This window comes from Lepus europaeus, chromosome 13 (genome assembly GCF_033115175.1).
Source record: "Lepus europaeus isolate LE1 chromosome 13, mLepTim1.pri, whole genome shotgun sequence".
Taxonomy (NCBI): domain Eukaryota; kingdom Metazoa; phylum Chordata; class Mammalia; order Lagomorpha; family Leporidae; genus Lepus; species Lepus europaeus.
In genome coordinates this window covers 59,941,246-59,964,331 of record NC_084839.1, presented here as the reverse complement: position 1 = coordinate 59,964,331, position 23,086 = coordinate 59,941,246, and the positions used below count along the sequence as shown (strand labels likewise).

The 23,086-nt window shown below is 40.6% G+C and overlaps 1 protein-coding gene across 1 annotated transcript in view; it reads left to right on the top strand.

Annotated features, from left to right (window-relative positions):
- Positions 1–9,474: 9,474 nt before the first annotated feature.
- PELI1 (pellino E3 ubiquitin protein ligase 1) overlaps positions 9,475–23,086 on the top strand; it is a 70,888-nt gene continuing 57,276 nt past the window's right edge. Inside the window, exon 1 of the mRNA XM_062209529.1 lies at positions 9,475–9,797. The gene's annotated coding sequence lies outside the window, so the exon portion shown is untranslated. The remainder of the gene's footprint in view (positions 9,798–23,086) is intronic.

Below are 23,086 nucleotides of genomic sequence, written 5' to 3'. Positions count from 1 at the left end.
GTTCCAAAATAACTGCTTAGGAGTGATATTCCCACCATACAACCCAGCCACCCCACTCCTTGAAATTTACCCAAAGGAAATTAAATTGGCAAATAAAAGAGCTGTCTGCACCTCAATGTTTATTGCAGCTCAATTCACAATAGCTAAGACATGGAATCAATCAACCTAAATGCCCATCAACAGTAGACTGGATAAAGAAATTATGAGATATGTACTCTATAAAATACTATACAGCAGTAAAAAAAAAAAAAAAGAAATCCAGTCATTTGCAACAAAATGGAGGAATCTAGAAAACATCATGATGAAATAAGCCAGTCCCAAAGGGATAAATATCATATGTTCTCCCTGATCAGTGGTGACAACTAACTGAGTACCAAAAAGGAAACCTGTTGAAGTGAAATGGACACTATGAGAAACAATGACTTGAGCAGCCCTTGTCCTGACTGTCGAGGAACAACTTAATACTTTATCGCTTTTAGTATTTTTTTTTTGTTCTACTTAATACTATTGGTTTAACTCTTTAATTAACACACAATTATTCTTAGGTGTTTAAAGTTAACTGAAAAGTGATCCCTGTTAAATGTAAGAGTGGGAATAAGAAAGGGAGGAGATGTACAGTTCAGCACATGCTCATTTGGACTTACCCTAATGGTAGAGTTAGAAACATACCAGGGGATTCCAATACAATCCCATCAAGGTGGCATGTACCAATGCCATCTCACTAGTCAAAGTGATCAGTTTAAGTTCATAATTGATCATAATGATAGGATTAAGAGTCAAAGGGATCACTTAAACAAGACTAGTATCTGCTAATACTAACTGATAGAATTAAAAAGGAGAGAACAATCCAACATGGGAAGCGAGATACACAGCATACTCATAGAATGCTTATGTCCTAAACAGCACTCTGGCCTCAGAATCAGCCCTTAAGGCATTCAGATCTGGCTAAAAAGCCCATGAGAGTATTTCAGGCATGGAAAGTCAAGACACTCTGGAAAAAAAAAAAAAAACCTAAATGAAAGATCTCTGTGAGTGAGATCCCAGCGGAAAGAATGGGCCATCAAAGAAGGAGGTACCTTTCTCTGAAGGAAGGAGAGAACTTCCACTTTGATTATGACCTTGTCTAAACAAGATCAGAGCTGGCAAACTGAAAAGGCTTCCATAGCCTTGGCAACTGATGACAAGAGCCTCGGGTGATTACTGATGCCATAAATAAGAATGTCCATTGTTAAATCAACAACAGGAGTCACTGTGCACTTACTCCCCAGGTAGGATCTCTGTCCTTAATGTGTTGTACTGTGTAAATTAATGGTATAACTAGTACTCAAACAGTACTTTACACTTTGTGTTTCTGTGTGGGTGCAAACTGTTGAAATCTTTACTTAGTATATACTAAATTGATCTCCTGTATATAAAGATAATTGAAAAGGAATCTCTTTTTTTTTTTTGACAGGCAGAGTGGACGTGAGAGAGAAAGAGAGAAAGGTCTTCCTTTTCCATTGGTTCACCCCCCAATGGCCACTGCAGCCGGCGCACCACGCTGATCTGAAGCCAGGAGCCAGGTGCTTCTCCTGGTCTCCCATGCAGGTGCAGGGCCCAAGGACTTGGGCCATCCTCCACTGCACTCCTGGGCCACAGCAAAGAGCTGGACTGGGAGAGGAGCAACCGGGACAGAATCTGGCGCCCTGACCGGGACTAGAACCAGGGCTGCCGGCACCACAGGTGGAGGATTAGCCTATTGAGCCACGGCGCCAGCCTGAAAATGAATCTTGATGTGAATGGATGGGAGAGGGAGCGAGAGATGGGATGGTTGCAAGTGAGAGGGAGGTTATGGGGGAAAAAAGACACTGTAATCCAAAAGCTGTACTTTGGAAATTTATATTTATTAAATAAAACTTTTAAAAAAAGGAGTGGGTATTAGGCACAGAAGTTAAGACACCACCAGTTCAGACACCCAACTTATACATCTGCACCTGCTATCAAGGTTCAGGTCCTGGCTTTGCTCCCAATTCCAGCATCCTGCAATTGTGCACCCTGGGAGGCAGCAGGTGATGACTCAAGTAGTTAAGTCTCTGACACCCATGTAGGGGGTCCAGATTGAGTTCCCTACTCCTGACTTCAGCCTGATCCAGTTCCTGCTGTTGCAGCCATTTGAGGAGTGAACCAGTGGATGGGATTGCTCTCTCACTCTCTTTCTCTGTCTCCTTTTCAAATAAGTAAATAACAATTTAGAAAACTAACTGCTTGCATACATGTTGGTTGCACTAATACTGATTTACAGGCTGCATTCTTTGTTGTACTAAGCATAGTTCTCTCAAACACTGAAATCTTAACTAGCTTGTCTTTGACATTTTCCAAATATATCTAAAATGTCAGAGCCAGCATTTGGGGCCTACAAATCGTTTGAGTGAAAGCCCAGGCCTTCAAATTGTGTGCCATTCACAGGTTTAAAATAGGAACATGTTCTATGTTGACTATGAGCTATTTAGAGACTTAGAGGACATTAGGAGAGAATTATTTTATTTTGGGCAGAAATGTTGGAAGATTGGAGCTCTGAGAGATAACCTACTTATAATATGAATGTTAAAATAAACATACACATACAGCATTTATCACTCTCAAATCCAAAAATCTCAATAAGAGTCTAACATGTAGTTTAGGGTCTTTCTGCTCCCAAGGGAAATCTATCTGGAAATTCTATTAAAAAAACAACTTTTGGCACACATGAACTAAGAGGTTATAATTATCAGTATAAACCATGGAAAATTTGGACTAAATATAAAAAGACATATTCATTTGCAGTAGATGAAACATTTGCAATGAAAGAAGAAAAATAAGTTTGCAACAGTTCCTTCAAGTTATATGAAAACTAATATATTCAATTTCCCCTGCATCATTTATCAACAAGTCATGTTTATTACATGTCATTTTAAAGAAAGTATCAATATTATGATTTTCCTTATGTTCATATTCTAAGCACCATTTTCTCATGGTTGTTTGGGGGAGAGCAGAAACGGAGCTTTAGTGGATTTTGAAACAGTTAGATGGTACAGGTAACTTGTTGAAGTTTCCTGAGCAACTTGCCCAGATCAAAAACTTTGTAGAATTTAAAAGATTCAAAACACCTAGTATAGTCCTCTAGGATTCACTGTCTTACTGAAATTATTAGATAACTGAATATGTCAGATCTGAGACTACAGATAAGTAACAACAATAACAAAAATGGCTGCCCTAGCCAAGAAAACACAGGTAGTAAGTTGAGTGTAGACTGAGAAGATGGTGATTAGAGGGTGTTTTCACTATCCATTTCTTTTTTCTTTTTTTTTTTTTTTTTTTGACAGGCAGAGTGGATAGTGAGAGAGAGACAAAGGTCTTCCTTTTTGCCGTTGGTTCACCCTCCAACGGCCGCCGCGGCCGGCGCACTGCAGCCGGCGCACCGCGCTGATCCCAAGGCAGGAGACAGGTGCTTCTGGTTTCCCATGGGGTGCAGGGCCCAAGCACTTGAGCCATCCTCCAACGCACTCCCGGGCCACAGCAGAGAGCTGGCCTGGAAGAGGGGCAACTAGGACAGAATCCGGCGCCCCAACCGGGACTACAACCCGGTGTTCCGGCACTGCAAGGCAGAGGATTAGCCTGTTGAGCCACGGCGCCGGCCTCACTATCCATTTCTTAATTGGACTGAATTCAAAGGATTGCAGATTTTGAAGCGCTATACAGAACTGTGTGGTGGAGGTAAAGTCACAATTTCAAAAAGGGATTCACAGATTTTCCTTTTCTACACCTGAGTTTGGAGCACAAACTCCAGCCTATGTCTACCCTGTAGTGTGTCTACCTGCTTATTGTGGTTCAAAGTGTGTGTGTGTGTGGCATTTACTGTATTCCAAGAACTATGCTTTATGTGCATTTTCTCTTTCAGGAAAGACTGATAGTAAATGCTATTTGTGTAAAAGATAAACCACCTCTCTAAACTGCAGTGACAAATATACGAATCCCAGAACTATGTTGAAATTGCTAGCAGTGTAGCTAATTTCTAGGCAATGTGTGGGTCTACCCAATTCCGAGAAACATATTCTATTCCATAAAACTACTATAGGCTTATGGCTATTCTGATTAGGTTCAACTATAACATAATGCAGAATACAAAATAGCAATGCCTTTAAACAAGATACACATTTGTTTCTCTCTTACTTAAAAGACTTCAGAGAGTAGGCATTTAGACATTGGTTAAGGCACCACATCTTATATTCCAATGCCTCGGTTCTATTCCCATCTACAGCTCCTGATTCCAGCTTCCTTCCAATGCAGACCGTGGGAGGCAGTGATGATGACTCAAGTAGTTGGGTTCCTGCCACCCATGTTGGAGATTTGGGTTGAGCTCCCAGCTCTCGGTTTAGGCCCTACCAAGTCCTGGCTGTGACAGGCATCTGGGGGAGTTAAGCAGCAGTTGGAAGAACTCTGTCTCTCTGTCTCTCATTCTCATTTGGCTTCACAAATAAACTGAATTTTTTCCATTAAAAATAAAATAATTAGTATCCAGGAGGTGGAGTCCAGAGCTGATATGTCAACTCCATGGTCATTAGGGACAGTTCTCTTCTATATTTGTTTGTCCATTCAAGCATTTTGTTTTTTACTTTTCTTTGATCTCCACTATTGAATTATTAGCTATACCTATTTTATTTTTGATAGTTATTTGAAGTTTAGAATATCCATTTTTAACTTATCACAATCTAACTTCAAATAATAAAACACCTTCCTGTATAATGTAAGATCCTTCCATGCAATATAATTTTCCCTATCTATCATTGGAGCTATTGTTATCAAACATTTTGCTTCAACATGTTATGAGCCCAATAATACAGTGTTGTTATTTTTGCTTTAAGGTCAATTATGTTTAAATTAATGTTTACTTAACTATTTTACTTGGAAGGCAGAGAGAGAGAGAGAGAGAGAGAGAGAGAGAAATCTTACATCTGCTGCCTTACTTTCTGAATGCTTACAACAGCTACGGTTGGCCCAGGACAAAATCAGGAGCCTAGACTACATCTCGGTCTCCCACGAGGGTGATAGTGGGCCAAGCACTTCAACCATCATCTACTGCTTCCTGGAATGCATTAGCAGGTGCAAGTGGAGGAACCAATACTCAAGCCAGGCACTTTGATATAGGATGCAGGCACCCAAGCAACCACTTAACCTGCTGTGCCACAATGCCTGCCTCTAAAAACATACTTTTTAAAATGAGGGTGAAAATCTTTTATATTTGCCAAAGTACTTAGCATTTCTGGCACTCTTCATTCTTTAGTATAAAGAATCCAAGATTCCATGTGGTATTATTTTTCTTATGCTGAAGAGTTTGCTTTAACATTTCTTATAGTATGATTCAGCTGGTGACATTCTCTCAGCTTTTGTTTCTTTAGCTTTCATTTTTGAAAGATATGTTCTCTAAATTTAGGATTCTCTGTGACAGGTTTTTTTTTTTTCCAGCACTTTAAAATGCCTTTGCATTGTCTTCTGACTTTCATAGTTCCTGATCAGAAGTCTGTTGAATTTTTCTTCTTGTTCCTCTAAAATGTGCCTTTATTTGTTGCTTTTAATATTTTCTTATTATCACTGATTTTCATCAATTTGATGATGATGTGTTTTGCAGCAGTTTATTGGCAAGTGTATACATGTACTCTGCTTAGGGCTCATTGAGTTTCCCAGAGCTATGGGTTTATACTTTTCATCAAATATGAAAACAGTCTCAGCTGTGAAATTCTTTTCTTACCCTCTCTGACCCTTCCCTCATCTGGAACTACAAGAGCACAAATATTGGAACACTTGGTGTTCTCCCACAGATAACTGGTGCTCTGGTTCTTTATGTTTTCCTTTTAGTTTTTTATTTCTTTATGTGTATCTTTTGGCTAGGTTCTACCACTATGCCTTCAAGTGTATTAATCTTTTCTTCTGATTGTCAAATTTGTTCAGTGGCTAATCTGACTCTAAGTGTTAATCCTGCCCAGTAAAGTTTTTACCGTAGAACTTGTAATTATAATCTCTAAAAATTCCATTTTACAAAAAGATTTATTTGAAAGACAGAATGAAAGACAGAGGGAGAGAAAGGGAGAAAAAGATCTCCCATCTGCAGGTTCACTCCCCAAATGCCTTCAACAGACGGAGCCAGGAACTCCATCAGCATCTCCCCCAAATACCCAAGCACTTAAGCCATCACCTGCTGCCTCCCAGGCACATTAGCAGAAAGGTGGACTGGAAGCAGAAGGGGCTGTATTCTATGCATTCTGATATGGGATGTGTCCATCCCAAGCAGCACACAAGGCCTACCCCACACAAGCTCTAGAAATTCCATCTTTATCTCTTTTAATTTCTCTGTCTCCACATATTTATCACAACTATATTAATGTTTTTGACCACTAATTCCATCCTATCTGTTGTTTGTGGCTTTGAGTTGTCCAGCTTTATCCTAGTTATAGATATTTTTCTCCTTTGTATGTCCTACTTTCTTACTGCTTCCCAAGGCCTTGTCACAATCTTCCCTCCTCCTTCTTGTGTACTGGTGTGCTCCAAGGTGTTATTACTGAAGACTCTTTTTCTTCTGTGCATACTCTCCCTTGCTGACATCATCTCCTTGCACCCATATGGGATGCCGGCGCCACAGGCAGAGGATTAACCAAGTGAGCCAAGGCGCTGGCCCGCTGACATCAATAATTTCAACAACAATTTACATGGCAGCATATTCCAATGATATCTTCTGCTGCTCTGATATCCCTCTAGTGCCTAAAGAATCATACATATAACTGCCTACTCCACCTACCTGCCCCAGAGTCATCTCAAACTCTACATTCCCAAAGATAACTAATCAAATTCTTCCCTAGAAGCTGTTCAATCTCCTATACTCACTAACTTGGTGAATGGCATTACTAGATCATAATTACACAAACCAAAAAAATTTGGGAGTCATTCTTGGTTTCCTCCTTGTAATAGATATTGTGATCCGTTGCTCAGTCTCTATTCTTTTTGTCTGGTTGGTCACCTCAATTTTCATTGGGTTATCTACACCTCCTCATCACAGCTTTGAGGAAGGGTGACTCCTTTTGGTTCTAGGAGCAGCCACATGTCTTCATCCTAAGATAATTAGCCTCAAGCCTTTCTCCTGGCCACCACTTTTAGTTTGTGTATTAATCTATAACTCAATTATTGAGGCTTCTGGAAAAGGACTTTGCTTTGCTTTTCAACAGAGCTTCCAAAAGTGACTATTTCCTCTTATCTTTCTTTGGACTTTGATGGTAAAACTTACAGCCACAAGAATCGGTGGCAACTGTCATTTTACTGGAAAGTTAATCCGACAAAAGAAAAGCAATGAAAACAAGAAAGGCATGTTATTAATGATATCACTGAGTTGCTGAATCACTCATCCCCACAGCTTGCCTTTTTCCTGAACTTTCTGGCTAGATGGATCAATAAATCTCTTTTATTGGTTTAGCCAGAATTGGGTTTTCTGCTTCTTACAACCAAAAGCATCAAAATTCATAACTTTACTTCTTCCTTCACCTCCCATCATAGTCACTAGGTTCTATTAATTTTATACCCTAAATATTTTCTGATTATACCCAGTTTTGCATTCACCTGCTACCTTGGTTTGGTTTCTGATCTCTACTCCTCACCTCCACCATAAATCTGTAACAGGTCCCATACATGCCACGCTTCACACAATGATCTTCCCAAATTGCATTATGGGGTGGGTCTGGCTTAGCTCCAGCTTTTGTAGCTATCTGGGAGTGAACTAGGGATTACCCTCAAAATACACAAAAATACTAACTCCTACTCTCCATGAAGTTCAAATCATCTTTGAAGCATTTCCTGACCTTCCCCTAGTCTGCAGTTGTGGGTACTTTTGCTACTCTAGGACTTACCACACTGAGTCTATTTACTTGTTTCTCCTTGGCACACTAAGCACTTTGAAAACAGGAATCTTGGCCAGCGCCGTGGCTCAATAGGCTAATCTTCCGCCTGTGGCGCTGGCACACTGGGTTCTAGTCCCAGTCGGGGCACCGGATTCTGTCCCAGTTGCCCCTCTTCCAGGTTAGCTCTCTGCTGTGGCCCAGGAGTGCAGTGGAGGATGGCCCAAGTGCTTGGGCCCTGCACCTGCATGGGAGACCAGGAGAAGCACCTGTCTCCTGCCTTGGGATCAGCGCGGTGCACCGGCCGCAGCGGCCATTGGAGGGTGAACCAACGGAAAAGGAAGACCTTTCTCTCTGTCTCTCTCTCACTGTCCACTCTGCCTGTCCAAAAAAAAAGAAAAGAAGAAAGAAAGAAAACAGGAATCTTTCTTATATGTTCTTGTATCTCTATTTCTGGGGCCTAATAAAGTGCCTGTATATAGATAGTAGACACCCAGTGTTTTCTGAATGAGGGAATCATTATGTAGTCTGCAAACGCAAAGATTTCAGATCTTGAGACTCTGTTTGAAAAGTGTGTCTGATTCCTAAGTATCTTTTCTCCAGGGTGTGGAGTTCTTGGTAGAGAAGGGAACAGAAGAGCTCAGGGCAGGTTGCCTTTAGCCCTCTGGAGAACTAATAATAAGTCTTTTCTCCATCCTTCTCATCACCACCCATTCATACCTGGGTGCCCCATATGGGTGTAGACTCAGCTGACCAGCCCAACCACATACTCATACCTTCATTCAGACTCCTCTTGCAGCCAAATGAAAGTTGGCCAGCATATATATGTAGTGAACAACTTTCAACTTCCCACTTCCTTTGAACTTACAGGTACTTTGCAAAATTTGTATGCCTTAAAAATTGAAGCCTTTAAAATGAACACATCTGGATTATTTTACATGGATCCAGTAAAATACAGGGATCTTAATTCTGAAGTTTACCTCTGCTGCTCTTTAAAATTAGATGTGACTATCCGAACAAAAAAAATTATGTTCCTAACAGTTTTATAATCGAACCGTTAAATTCCTGGAAACAACCACATTTCAATATCTTAAGAAATCTGAACAAAAGAGGATTCACTTGAAAGAGATGTCGGTGTTTTAGGGTTTGCGGAAGAAAGCTGAGCAGCAGCAAAGACTGAAAAGACCGAGAGGTAGTAGTCGGATTTTACTGGACACTTGTGAGTGGTGAGGCTCTCAGAGCCCAGGGCCGGATCCCCAACAGCACCAAAATACAAGATGAGCCTTGTTTAGTCAACAGCAGCACTAAACACGCAGGCTTAGTCCATTGGTGACCATGGTAACGGCGCCCCCCCCAACCTCCCCCAGAGCATGCGCAGTGCAGAGCAAGACCGGCCGCGTCCTCCACAACAATGTATCCTTTTATCCCTCAGCCAAAGAACTACAATTCCCAAGAGTCCCCCCGGTGTCGCGTCGCCGCCTCCCGCTGTGGCCCGGCCCCCCTGGTCCCTCCCTCACGCCCCGCCCTCCTGCTAGTCCCCTCCCCTCCCTCCGAGTGTGTGTCAGTGACCCAGAGGCGGTGTGAGGCGGAGGGACCGTCGGGGGGCGCCGCTGCCGCCGCCTCCACCAGTAGCAGCTCCAGCCGTGCGGCAAGGTCGGCTCTGTCGCGAGCCCTCCGGGAACGCACCACCAAGCGGGCCCCGCGCCTCGCCCTCCGTCCGCGGCTCCTCAGCGCTCGGCTCCGCGGCCAACTTCCCCTCACGGGGCTTGGCTGGCTGGCTCGAGAGGCAGGCGGCGGCGGCACGCCGGGCTGTCTGCTCGCGCCCCCCGCGCACACGCACTTCGGCCCCTCGCTGCGGGTCCTGGGGGCCGTGCCGGCATTCGGGCCACCAGCGATTGTCCGGTGAGTGCGGCCGCGGGGCGTCGCGGGAGGAATCGCGGCGGGGCGGCGAGGGGTGCGGGGAAGGCGGGCGCGCAACTTCCTCGGCGGCTTTTCCCGGCGGCCAGCGCCGGCTCTGCCCTCCCGCCTGCGCGCCCCCGCGCCTCGCGGGGAGGCGGCGGGGAGCGGAGTTTGCGGCGCCTCCATCCCGCGCCCTCGCGGGAGGAAGCGCCTTTGTCAGGAGCGGCCGGGCGCGCCCTCCCCCACCGCCTGGGAGCCCGGCGCGCGGCGGCCAACTCGGAGCCCGGCGCCCCGCGCCCCGCGCCCGGCTGCGGGAGGGGACCCCGGCGGGCGGCGGGGAGGGAGCTGGAAATGAAAGAGAAACAAAGGGGGCAGTGGGTTTCTCTTTTGTGTGTGCAATTCTGATAACTTCTTTTGCTTCCTTACATAACGAAGACTTCCAAGTTAGTCATTCCCTTTATTGTTGTGATTATTGTCATCATCTCTGCGTGTCTCTCACATCTCCTTTCATCTCTGGATCTCAGAGCGTTTTGAAAACAATAATTAATTTCACCTCCGGGGCCCTTACGACCCGAGTTAATAGGCCCGTTTCCGAAAGTGGGTAAACTGAGGCCCGGGGAAGGTCTCTAATTGATGGATAACGCTTGATCTGCCGCGCCTGATGTCTTGAGGATCTGAAAGCATTTATGAGTAATAACTCGTCCTCCGGTGCCCCGTGGAAAAGTTAAAGATGCTCGTTTTACTTACAGGTTAGCCGAAGTCTGAAAGAAGCCGTAGTAATTGTTAGGTAGTTCAAACAATAATTCTGACGTAGTGTTTGAATCTTGCAGCCTCAAAGGACTCCTTGAAAATACTCCGAGTGGGGAAGGTACTGTAAATCATACATTCTCCTGTCCATCTACTTTGATTTTTGTACTAACCAGCCGGGAGAGAGCACTGGTGGGGGAAGGGGCCGAGTGTTTTAAATGTACATTTAACAGATTTTAATCACTACACTCAAGGAAATGTGTGCTGGTTCTGACAGCAGCACCAGCCTTCCCACCGGTTAGTCATCAAGCTGTTTATCAACAAATGTTATTGAGCGCCTTATCCGTAGGGTGCAGGTTGTGCTAAGAACGGAATCTTTAAGTTTATGAAAAGGTCATCTATTAGTTTTGCTCCAGAGGCTGTTTACTTTTTCTTTCTCTGCCAAATGTTACTTTGTTTTCATAGCAGGTGGTCTTTTGTTTCAAAAATGGCATTGTCTTCTTTTTCTGCCACGAATCTGTATTTCTCTTGTAATTGAGGAGAAATGATTTTATTATTCAGTTTGCATGGTAGGGTGAATGTAAATTTTTGAATTGTAGACAAGATTGTTTTTGTGATGTTGTTCACAGTTTATGATACGTTTTCTGTGTAGAGTGACCATTCGCATCTCTCAGAACATTGTCCTGATTATACAATTACAGCCTAACATGGGCTCTGTGATTTTACTCACGCCAACAACTTTTGTAGTAAAATACTTCATTCTGGGGCAGTTTTATTTATTTTGGTGGTTTTTATATTTGGTACCAAACTGGAAGGTACCAAAAATTTTCAGTCAGGTGTCACTGCTGCTGGTTCTTTCCTGAGGCAAATAATTATCAGAATTGTAGCACAGTAGTACTTTCGCTTATCTCAAAATCTCTTGAATTTAGTTTTGCATTGTATAGTTGGTCACAGATTTTTACATTCTGGTGTTTGCCTCAGAAAATGAAAGTGAGACATTTGTTATTTTGCTTTTTTACCCCCAAGCCTCTAACCTGTCACCTTTCTGTTATTTGTTGAAAGAGATCTTGAGTTTAGAACAAACACTTGGAAGATAGAGCAGTTAAGTGTGTGGAAAGTTTCGTGTAGTGAAAGTGGTCATAGTGCCTTATTTAATAATCCTACAGTTTTTAAAAAGGAAAACGACCACCTGAGTTTGTTTGCATGGTGGAAGTGTACTAGTGTTTATGGGATTGAAAAAAAGGTAGACATTTGCCTTAGTGGCAGATTTTTGTGGTATCTGTGAATTTCTTTAAATCGGTATTTAGTGACTTGTATTACAGTGGGTTATGTTTAACTTTTCCTGTCTTATTTATAAACCAGATTTACCCAGAGTGTTTGTACTTTAAGGAAACTAGTATCACAAGCTCTTCCCTCAGTTATTAGAGTCCCAAAACAGAAGTTAGTGTTGTCTGGCTTTGCTGGTCTCCTAATTTGTTTTGGACTCCCTTAAAAGAAATAACTGAAAAGTTTGGGATGGGAAACTGTTTAATACTGCGAAATGTCATTGAGGCAAGTTTCGAGGGGAAGCTTAAAGATGGTTCCATTTGACTTAGTTTTTACTTCCTTTCAGGTGTCAAAATGTCAGTTATGTGTTAACAGTTCTGTTATTTCTGAACATGCTTTATTGTGGTCATCCAGTAGGTCAGGTGATCAGGACTGTAGTAGTTCTACTTTGTGAACAACTAGGGTTTTCAGACAGAAGCTGCTGCAGCTGATGATGTTTAAGCCACAAGTCTGAGAATTGAAAGCCATCTTTCTAACATATACATGTACTTTTTAAAAAAGATTTTATTTATTTGAGAGGTGGAGTTATAGACTAGAGGGAGAGACAGAGAAAGGTCTGCCATCCGCTGGTTCACTTCCCAAATAGCCGCAATGGCCAGAGCTGAGCAGATCCGAAGCCAGGAGCCAGGAGCTTCTTCAAGGTCTCCCACATGGGTGCAGGGGCCCAAGTATTTGGGCCATCTTCTACTGCTTTCCCAGGCCATAGCAGAGAGCCAGATTGGAAGTGGAGCAGCTGGGACTAGAACCGGCGCTCATATGGGATGCCAGCACTGCAGGCAGAGGCTTAGTCTACTGTGCCACAGCACCCGGCGCTGGCCCCTACATGTACATTTTACCATGGTATATATCAATACAAATCTATCATAATACCTACTAAGAAGAAAGGCTTATGTAGATTGTTTCATTATATACATTTTAACTGTACATATTAAAATTTCATAATGGCTAGTATATAATGGCACTCAGGTGGTTTCAGGAGTTTTTTTTTTTTTAAGTCATGTTATTCCAAAATTTTTACTGTATCTTTTAAATGAGAAAAAGGAGATTTAAGAGCCAGTGGAAAATTGGAAGAAAATCAGTACAGTAAAGGAAACCTGATGGAGATGTGTTAAAAGAATGTAGTATTAAAGACTCCTAGCAGCATCAAATATAAGGAACAACATACTAGTTAAAGTCCATCAACAGTGAATTTTACTTAGCACTTTGTTTATAAATTTCTATTCATCTTTTCCAGATTTCATCTAAGGAAAAGTAAATAGAAGTTATTCTTCCAAGGGATTTGGGTTGTTGGAATTGAGTTTTTGTTGTTATTTTTAACTTTTGGGGTAGTGGTGGAATTAATTGTTGTTTTTGTTTAAGTTTGACCTCTGCCATAGAAAAATTTTCCCCAGGCTAATGTGTTGGACCCTCAAGACAAAAAAATACTGGTCACTGAAAAATCTGGATATACTTTATAAAGTTCTGCCACTAGCTTTTTTTGTGTTATCTTGAATAGATTACTTCTATTTTTTCCTTCAAATGTTGAAAATAATTGCCTAACATATTCCACTTAGTAATCCTGATTTTTATTGTTGCTGAATGAATTTATCAGTTATAAAGAGAAAACACAAGGTTTCTTGAGTGACTGTCAGGGGGTTTCTGATTTTTCTTTTTCAGTAGAATAAGTAATCGAAACAAATATCTGGTTGGAGCCTTTCAATTAGCATAGCTGCCATCAGAAATAGAAAAACAAAAAAAGCTTTACTGGTTAACTTAAGAGAAATATGTTGAAGGTGAGTCTGGGAAAGCCTGGTTATTTTTTTCAGAATGTTGTACAGCATGTTTTAGATTTGCTTTTGCCACAGTAACTCCATTTCAGAGAAAAGAGTTGTACGTAGTATTCTTGTATCACCCCAGAACACTTTTACACCTTAGAATAACCTTTACAGAGAAGCAGAATGTGTTGCTAATGCCTATAAATGGGGAAATCCTGACATCTATTCTCATCCCCCAGTTAATCTTGACCGTTCATGTAGTTTTTCTAAAAAAAATTAATTAATTCAATACACATGTAACTGACTTCCTTTTCAAAGAATTTGTTGCTGATTTTTACTTTGTAATGGACCTCTTGGGATGTTGCTAATTCTAAAAATATGTAGTATCCCCAGTTTCCCACCATCTTCTGTAGTTCTGTAATTTTTTTTGGCTTCAGATTTTCCTCTTAAACTGTCTAAAATAAACTGAGATATTTAAACATACTTAAGAAAAATGCAGTCAGTAATTTTATCGGGCTAAATTTCAGCATATAAGGTGCATTGAAACCTGTTTTGGAGATGGAAGTATACTTTTGAAGGAGTCTACAGCAGGGATACTAAGTGGACTTTACAGGCACCCAGTATGAATGGTGGTGACTGTTTATAGAGTGCTTTGTTTAGAAAACTGAAGGTTCTGGTTCAGGATTAGCAGGAAAGAGTGCTAGGACTGCAGTTTCTGCTAGTGGGTGGGCACTGGGCTTTGGGCATGAATGCCAACTATTCATTTGGTAAATATTTATTGGCTGTCTTTTACATGTCAGGCACTGGTCCGGAGCTGATAGGAGAGGGAATAAAATGTCTGCCTTCATGGTGTTTACATTACAATAGTAAGACACAAATAAATATGTATAAATATGTAAAACATGCCATGTTTTTTAAAAAAAAAATTTCTTAAAAAAATTAAAAATAGGAGATAGATGAAAAGATACCTAAGAGACATATCCACCAAATGAAAAAAAAAATGTATAGAGCTCAGATAAACTGATATTTAATGCAAAGGAATTAGCAAGTTTTTAGGTGTAACTATATGTGTATATATATGTCTCTACCTCCTAGAAATGTGTAATATATTAATTAAAATATGATGTCTGGGGCCGGCATTGTAGCATAGCTGGTAATGCCGCCACCTGCAGTGCCAGCATCCCATATGGTCGCCAGTTTGAGTCCCAGCTGCTCCACTTCTGATCCAGCTCCCTTCTGATGGCCTGAGAAAATAGCAGAAGATGGCCCAAGTGTTGGGCCCCTGCCACCCACATGAGAGAACCAGATGAAGCTGCTGGCTCCTGGATTTGGACTGTCCCAGTGCTGGACATTGCAGCCATCTGGGGAGTGATCTACTGAGTAGAAGGTCTCTCTCTCTCTCCCTCTCACTCCCTCCATCTCTCCCTCTCTCTGTCTCTCCTTCCCTGTAACTCTGACTTTCAAATAAACAAACACGTCTTAAAAAAATATGATGTCTGTATTTTTTGCTGGTCATATTTTGAAAATTATTGACTGTAGATGCTGTATGGATATATAGATTTCTTATACTCTCTCTACTTTTGTGTATGTTTGAAGATTTCCATCATAAAGTTTTATACACATACACTTGTGAAGATCAAGCAGAGAAGAAGGGGGACTATGTGAGGACCTAGTATGGGATAAGAGAAGAGTGCAGTTAGAAAAGACCTCAATGAGAAGGAGAAGGTAATGAGTTTTGAGTAAAGACCTGATGAAAAGGAGCAAGCTTCACAGGTAATCTTGAGATATTACAGACAGGGAGCAGCAAGCACAATGGCCCTGAAGCAGGAACATGCCTAGACTGATAGAAACATGAGGCGAGGGTGATTGCATCAGAATGAGACAGTAGTGGAAGATAAAGTCAGAATGATAAAGGGTTAAGTAGACCAGATTCTCTTCCTTGCTTTGAAGTAAAAGTATTCATTTTATACACTTAACTGAAGTAAATCTTCTAGAATAGTCACTACAGAAGCTATACACATATTTAACAACACTGGCATTACTCAGATATATTTAAACATTTTGTTTTTTAAGTTGCCTCCTAAGCCAGTCTTGAGAGCCACACATGGAAATACTGTATTACTTTGTATTTACTACTTGTTTTTAAGGAAAAAAAGGGTTATTAGCCGCATGATATATGGTGTTTACCAAATAAAATCAAGATTTTTATGAAAAGAAAATAGGAAATAAGTTCAGGCTATTTCTAAAAATTAAATTCAGAGAAGGGAATTGCTGTTTTCTAAAAATGAGATCTACCCATAGACTTAAGAGGAGTTTTAATAGTGTTCTGGACAGTTGTAGCACCATTGGAAAAAGGATATAACTTCTAGGAGTGACTATATAATGAAAGGCATGGTACTCATTCAGATGAGTAAATTCTGTGTAATATATTAAAACAAATACATATGCACATAAGATCATGTACGTTTCCTAATATTAAGTACTCAAAACATTGCAAAGGAATTTTATTTATATCCCGTTTTCAAGATTAAAGATGGCATTTAAAATCTAGTGAGACTGACTTTCTTGTTGCTATGGCAGACACTTGAGATGAGTCTTGGGGCTGGTGTTGTGACACAGTGGGTTAAGTCACCACCTACAAGGCTGGCATTCCATATGAGAGACTCTTCAGGTCCCAGCTGCTCTACTTCCTATCCTGCTCCCTGCTAGTGCTATTAAGAAAGCAGTGGAAGATGGTTCAAGTACTTGGGCCCTGCCACCCACATGGGAGACTCAGATGAAGTTCCAGACTTCTGGCTTCTGGCTGGCATAGGCCCAGCCCCAGCTCCAGCCATTGCCACCATTTGGGGAATGAACCAGCAGATGGAAGACCTCTCCCTCTTTCTCTAACTGTGCCTTTCTGATAAATAAATCTTTAATAATAAATATATAATATAGATTAATCTATCCCTCAAGTCATCTCTCTTTATTCATTATTCATTTTTCAGATTACTTGTTTTGAGAATGTGCTGATTTGCTATAAGGAACTGTTTTTAAATGTGTATTATTTAAACTGTAGCAAAGTTAGATCTCATCCAAATGTTTTAATACCAAACAAAGGTAAATAGGGATTTTTATGAATCTACTCATAGGAAAATATGCATGCAGAGATAACTAGATAACTATTCATTTTATTTCCTTAAATAAGAGAGAGAAAGAGAGAGATTGATAAATCTCCCATTCACTGGTTTACTTCCTAGATGACCACAGTAACCAGAGCCAAGCCAGGCCAAAGCCAGGAGGCAGGAACTTAAGGCAGATCTTCCACATGAGTGTCAGAGACCCAGTTCACCTGCTTCCTCCCAGGGTGTGCATTATTAGAAAGTTAGAATCAGCTGGCGCCGTGGCTCACTAGGCTAATCCTCCGCCTTGCGGCACTGGCACACCGGGTTCTAGTCCCGGTCGGGGCACCAATCCTGTCCCGGTTGCCCCTCTTCCAGGCCAGCTCTCTGCTATGGCCCGGGAGTGCAGTGGAGGATGGCCCAAGTGCTTGGGCCCTGCACCCTCAAGGGAGACCAGGAGAAGCACCTGGCTCCTGCCATCGGATCAGCACGGTGCGCCGGCTGCAGCGCGCCTACCGCGGTGGCCATTGGAGGGTGAACCAATGGCAAAAGGAAGACCTTTCTCTCTGTCTCTCTCTCACTGTCCACTCTGCCTGTCAAAAAAAAAAAAAAAAAAAAGTTAGAATCAAAAGCAGAGCCAGGACCCAAACCCAGCTACTCTGGTCTAGCATGCAGGCCTCCCTAGCAGCGTCTGAATTGCTGTACCAAACACCTGCCCTAAGAGATTACTTAATTTAAATGGTTGTTCTGGTTCATTCTTTATAAGGGGTAGTTTTTCTTGAGAAAGGTCATTTGTTTATTTGAAAGGCAGAGTTACATAGAGATTTACAGTGAGACTCTAACTGGCACTCATAGGGATGCCAGCATTACAGGCAGTGGCTTAACCTGCTGCACTACAGTGTCAGCCCTGAGGTAGTTTTTTTCTAACCTAAGAAACTGAATTTATATCAGTGACTTCAGTGCTATTTACAGATAATAATGAATAAAGGAAATTACTCTCTTTCTAGTTAGTTTTGTATAATGGTGGAGAAGCACAGCTTTTTCAATTGTATTTTTTACAATTAGAGTTTAATGACATTAAGTAGAATTTTTTTTAAACTTTTATTACACAGTGTACTGATCACTAAGACTATAAGTATATAAGTGAATTTTAACAAAGTTCCCTGTTTTTAATTGTCTTTCAATAAATTGTTAGGAATCTCTTTCTTTAATCCACTCAAAGTTTTTGTCCCTTTGGTGTACATGAACTTATGTATGTGTATAGTCAGACCGTTTCTTCATTGTACATACTGTCAGGATTGAATGACTACACTGGGTTATTTAAAAACTGATTTTTTTTTAAATAAATTTTCTTCCTCTCCTTTTTAAAGATTTATTTACTTATTTGAAAGGCAGAGTGGTGGAGATGTGGATCAGGAGGAGAAAGCCTCCATCTACTGGTTCACTCCCCAGGTTCCTTCAGCAGTCAGTGCTGGGACAGGCCAAACCAAACCAAACCAAACCCAGTAGTCAGGAACTTCATCTGGGTTTCCCATATGACATAGAGACCTGCTGCACTACAATGCCCATGCCTAAAGTGTTTTAAACATTTAGCTTACTACTATGGAACATAGAACCCATGCTTATTTTCCTGGACTTTCCACTAATGGAAAGTTTGTAAAAAGCTATCTTTATTTTCTAAAAATTTGTATTTATTTGGGAAGAAAAGAGAGCTTCTGCCTGCTAGTTCACTCCCTACATGCACATAAAGGCCTGGGCTGGGCCTGTGGAAGCCAGGAGTTCTGCAGGAACCCAATTGCTGGAATCAGAAACTGGAGCCTGTATATAGAACTCAGGCACCATAATGTACTGAGCTACATTCCCACCCCTAAAAAGCTACCTTTGATTCATCTGTAAAATGTAAGTACAGTGTTTTTTTAATAAAGGATTTTGAAGTTTATGATAATGACCACATATCTGCACAGTAACTTATTTTAGAAATCACTTTCAGTCTGTTAATTTGGTGGTAGGGTTATGATTCTGTTTTTCATTTCCATTTTGTGGAATAAATAAATTATGATGGAAGAGAAAAGAGGAAGGGGACAAGAGAAGGAAGGGAAGAAAATGGTTCTCAAAAAATAGTAAATGTGTCTGTGGACAATTCTTGTAACTTGAGTCTGCTTAAGTGTTCATGACCTAATGAGCTAAAACTCAAATTTATTTAGAAATAATAATACAACTTCCATTTAAAGAAAAGAAGTTGCTTGCAAAAGAGACATCTTAAATTTCACGTTGACTTAGATGTTATGGTTAGGGGCTGGCGTTGTGGGGTAGCAAGTAAAGCTGCTGCCTGCAGTGCCAGTATCCCATATGGACGCTGGTTGGAATACTGTCTGCTCCTCTTCTCATCCAGCTCTCTGCTATGGCCGGGGAAGGCAGTGGAAGATGGCCCAAGTCCTTGGGCCCTGCACTCGCATGGGAGACCTAGAGGAAGCTCCTGGCTTCAGATCGGCACAGCTCCGGCCATTGTGGCCATCTGGGGAGTGAACCAGCGGATGGAAGACCTCTCTCTCTCTCTCTGCCTTTCAGATAAATAAATAAATATTTAAAAATAAAATTTAAAAAATGTTATGGTTATTCTTAAACCTATCCTTAATGTTGGAAATAATGAATAATTAAGATTTATTTAAAAATCCAGTCTATTACTTAAACTTTTTAAATTTTTTTAGCAACAGGTCCCAGGCTGTTCTCAGCTCATGCATTGCAAGATGCTCACATTCACATGTCCCTGTCTCTGTCACCTGCATCTCTTCATTCCTATACTACTATAATCTTTGGCCAGCTTAGTCAAATCCATTGCTCTTCAATAGTATTTTCTGTTTGTCTACCCTTTTGTAAAGTGGGTTTGGAATTAATTATGCACCCAAAGAAGTAACACGTGGGTATCTAGTACAACACTTTTCCTACTTGTGCCTTACCTACTTACCTTCTTTTTAAACTTTCCTTGCTATTGTTTTGGTGTGCATTCTGGTGGAGATGATATATTCTATCAGCTAGAGACTGTTGGAGAACTATTTGACCTGAGAATGCAATACATTTTGAACTCAATAATGTAAGGAGCAGTTAATAGACTTATTGATTTGAAAGCCTCAGAAATGAACTCTGCATATATCCGAACCTATATACCTAAGAAAATTTAGTAGAATTAACCACCAAATAGAATTTCGGAAGCTATTGTCAGCTTGTGGTTGCCACTTCCAGAAATGTCAAACAATTGGGGACCTCATTAGCTCTGTAATTATATAATTTTATATGACATTAGGAGAAAGCTCTGTCTGGACTTCTGTTGAGCTTCTTTTTGACAGTCAGTAGGAAAAGATCAGTAATGTGGTGAAGTTTTTAACTTCCCTTGCCTTTCAGAACAACAGATTGTGAAGTGTTTATCTCTGATTTTTCTCTTAGCTGCTGGTTGTAGTGTTCAATTTATCAACTGGCTTAATCTTTAAAACGCACAATTAAGTTTAATTTTATTTAACAATAAGTGAAAACAATTGGGGGCACTTTTTTGTTCTTCAAAAACCTTAATGTTGTATTCCTGGTTCTTGGCAGATACTATCTACAGTACCTCATGTTCTTCTGGGTTTATGCCAGGTTAATGAACTGCATGTACTAGAAATACTAAAAACTGATTTTTTTTCATTTTAGACTATAATTGACATGGATTTTTCTTTGGATTGTTTCTCACCATTCTTTATCAAAAGATTAAAACATCTGAATTAACAGAACTAATTAAGTTTACCATTCATGAGAATATACGTTAAATATGTGTCTTTCATAGTAGAATAGTGGCTGCTTCTAATTAGACATCATAGCTCCATATGCAGAATTCATGTATCAGAAAGTTTTTAAATACATGTATTGCCTTATAATAATTTTCAATTAAAATTGAGTAATTTTGTCTCTGACTAGTCCTGTCAGTTCACCAGAGAAGCTGTGATGAATTTTGAGGTGGGCTCTTCAACTGGTGAACATAGAGCAGATTTGTGACTTCAATGATGTCAGACATTTTTCTTTGAATTTATCACTGACATTTAACAGAGGCAAATTCACATTTTTCTATAAAGCTTTTCGGTTATGTCTCCTTTAGAAATAATGTGTTGATTTATTCTTAAAGACCAATCTTTTAAAACTTTAGCCAGAATTTGCCTCCTAAAGCTGTCTTTAAAATGGCTTCCAAAAAGGATTTGCCAGGTTTCATAACTGAGTAGGATGTTAATGATTCAGCTGGCCCCCTCATTTTCCTCCTACCCCTTAAACTGAAAGCTCCTTCATAGCATCTAGGTGCCCTGAGTCATCATGGTTAAACTCTAAAGAAGAGTTGTCATATGGAAAAACTCACCATGAAGTAAAATTGTCAGGAAACAATCTGAGTCAGAGATCATTCATTGATGTAACCTAGAGCTTGTGTGCTTCATTTAAACCTTTGGATGTACTTACATGTATGTCTTTATTATAAGGTTACAAATACTATAATACCTAATAAAATTTTTGGAGGTGTTTATACAGTTAAATCTTAATTGGTTTGACTTTTATAGTCTTACATGATAAGGGTTTCATGTTTTTTGTTGAGTAAGTGTATCAAGGAGGAGAGGCAGTATGCGTAGGATAAAAATCACTATTCCAGCAGTTAGACATCATACTATTCTGGTCCCTTTATTCAGTATGTGACTACATATATTGTGTTTAACCTTTCTAGGCCTTAGTTTCCTTATCTTTATACAGTCAGCAACTCTGTAGTACTTATGCCCCCTTGGAACCAACTTAGGGCAGATGAGTTAGTGGCTGATCCTAAATAGGTTTCAGGCTTCTTTATGTATAGCACTGTTAGAAACTATATAGTTTGCATTCTAGATTAAATCTGTTTGTCATCTCAACCATACAAGGGTGCTTAAGTTTATGAGAATTAAAAAAATGCTTATTTTTATTTAAAATCTTAATTGTATATACATGGTACCTTGAAAGAGTTTATAGAAATGTGTATTAGGAAAAAATTATGCTTGTATTCCAAAATTGTTCTGAACCCAAATAAACTCATTCTTTTAATTCCATTTTCCAGCTAGATAATGAACAGGAACAATATTGTTCTAGGCTTAGAGTTTAGCATGAACAAAGGCCCTGAGATGGGAGAGTTGAGTATCCTTTAAAGTCAGATTACAGGGTATGCTGATACACAGTATAGGATATGGAGATACTGGAGAAGGCAATATTAAGGCTTTTCAAGATGCTGATATGGGAATTACTCTGTTAATAGTGGGGCCATTTCATGTACCGGGAAGACTAGGAGTAAGACAGGTTGAGGCACGGAAAGGAACCACATTAGTTTGTCAAGGTTGAGAATCTGAAAAAAATAAATGTAATTGTGTCATGCTCTTCATTGGTTCTCCACTTTTGTAAGATCTGTTCCAAATTCTGTCTTGGCTGTAAAGTCCTTAAATAGTTTACCCTAACCCACCTTTAGCTTTTACTCCCTCATCTTCCTTTCATTATTGTGCTTAAGCCATAATGAAATTCTTAATTGTTCTCACCTTTGGATCTTTTCATGTTAATTCCGTTGCTTGGAATAAATTACTCTGGCTGAGGCTTTTTCATTATTCAAAGCCCATGTGGAAAATTATTGTTGTATAGAATTGTCTCCAGGTTTAGATTAGGGTCTCAAGCTTTTTTACTGCCATTTAGTTAACATTTATTTGGTTAATGCCTCTGTTACAGAAGTTATCACATGGTGTTAGAATTTCTGTCTTAATGTACCTACATAGACTTCAATGTGTATATGGAGATCAAAGCTTACTGTTTTTGTATTCCTGGAATCAAGGTTACATAGGAGCTGCTCAGCAAATGAATGAGTGGATATAGTTTTTATTTTTATTTTTATTTATTTTCTTTTTTATTTTTTGACAGGCAGAGTGGACAGTGAGAGAGAGACAGAGAGAAAGGTCTTCCTTTTTGCCGTTGGTTCACCCTCCAATGGCCGTTGCGGCCGGCGCATCATGCTGATCCGAAGCCAGGAGCCAGGTGCTTCTCCTGGTCTCCCATGGGGTGCAGGGCCCAAGTATTTGGACCATCCTCCACTGCACTCCCGGGCCACAGCAGAGAGCTGGCCTGGAAGAGGGGCAACCGGGACAGGATCGGTGCCCCGACCGGGACTAGAACCCGGTGTGCCAGTGCCGCAAGGCGGAGGATTAGCCTAGTGAGCCGCGGCGCCGGCGGATATAGTTTTTATAAAAGCAGTCAACCCACCTCTAGCCCCTGAATTGGGATGAGTGCTTTTTGCTTCTCTGGGTTCTAGACCCTGCTTTACCACATTATATTGACTTTAAATTGTCAA